Source organism: Montipora foliosa, chromosome 5, assembly GCF_036669935.1.
Source record: "Montipora foliosa isolate CH-2021 chromosome 5, ASM3666993v2, whole genome shotgun sequence".
Lineage (NCBI taxonomy): Eukaryota > Metazoa > Cnidaria > Anthozoa > Scleractinia > Acroporidae > Montipora > Montipora foliosa.
The window spans coordinates 5,943,679-5,945,292 of NC_090873.1; positions in this window are offsets into that span (position 1 = coordinate 5,943,679).

Consider the following 1,614-nt stretch of genomic DNA (forward strand, 5'->3'; position numbering starts at 1 on the left):
AGTGTCAGATTGGTTTTCTTTGTGAATCCGTCATTGTTATGGTTATAGGAACGAAGTTAAGGCTCTTGCTAAGAACACATTTTTCAGCGTCCGAGAGAGGTAGATTTTCTGAAATTGTGACTACAGTGTTTTGGTTTTGGTTTTCGAGAGTTGTTGCTCTGTTTTCTTGAGGATTCGTGAGTTTTTCTAGCTTGCTGTTTTTAGTTTGTTCTAAGTGGTTGAAGAGTTTGGAGTTGAGAGCCTGGATTTTGGTGCAAATAGATCGTAGTAAGACTGAAAGACATGCAATGGAAAGCTGGGAGCGACATTCGATGATTGGGTTGTTCAGTTCGTTTATTTCCACCAATGGCAAAGCTCTTCCACACCCGCATAAAAACCAATAACACCCTCAATTCCTCTATTCGCTCTGACGAAGAGCTAACGCTCGAAACGTCAGCTTTCCAAATCGTTCACGGTGGTAATTCGACCTTTATCAACACGTTTGATAAAACCAAATTCTCCTGTTTCACTCTCCCCCTGACGCAGCACCACAGTTTCTTTGGAAACTAGGAATTTGTTTACTATTTATGAACACCCTGTTTCAGACCTGCAACGATAACTTGTGGCCCCTCTTTGGCCTCTAGCGAAACAACTGAGTAACTCAAAATGGTATGTAAACCTTTCTTCCCGTACACTTCTTCTATCACACATGTTTTCCGCAGGGTGTCATCTTGCTGAATATTTTTTGTAAAATCTCAGATCTTACAAGTACATTAATTGTTTCCTACCTCACTGCATTGTTACAGGAAAACCGTTCGATGATCAAAAAGGTGGAGGGATTAACGTGCCAGTATCTCTGGAACTGCTGCTTGCTCCAGGCGAAGCGAAGAAACGTACCACAGAAATTTAAGCTCTTGGTGTCAAGTAATCCCGGGCATGTAATAGGATCCCACGATCTGCCCAAGTTGTCATAATAAACCTGCTTGCAGTGGCTTTCCGGTGATTCGATTGTTAAGATGCCCGGGTTGACATGTACGTTAAAGTATTATACTCTAAAAAAACTATTTTATTTTCGAGTTGACTGTAACGCAATGTTTGGTAATAAAATATTTCACTGCATTTCCTCAGATCATTTACTGGCTGCTTCAGTTTATAGTGTCTGGTCAAATTCAATTTAAAAACCCCTGGAGCCCGGGGCGTGACCGGAGCGCGTGACAAGCCGATGAGGCACTTACACAGTTGCCGTATGAAGGGCTTTTGTTGCTGTCTTATCTATCCTGGAAAAGGGGGGAAAGGAAGGCAAAGCGCGGATGGAAGGAGGGGGGCATGATGAAGAAGTAGCGTCTTCTAAAGAAACGAAATCAAGACTAGAGTGCAAAAATTGACACCCTACTTTATATTACTAAAATGGCTAAAATTGATACCCTCTTTATGACCAAAACGGCTGAAAAACCATACCCTTTGGGGCCGCATATACCTATATAGCCCATATAAGAGAGTACCCCTCCCCCCCCTCCCCGGGATATTGGCCAAGTTCTTTCTTTGCGTGTTTATGCGTGTCGAGATCCATAAACACGCGAAAAAAGAACGAGGCCAATATCCAGACATCTTGACCGAATAAGCTGGTCAATAAAT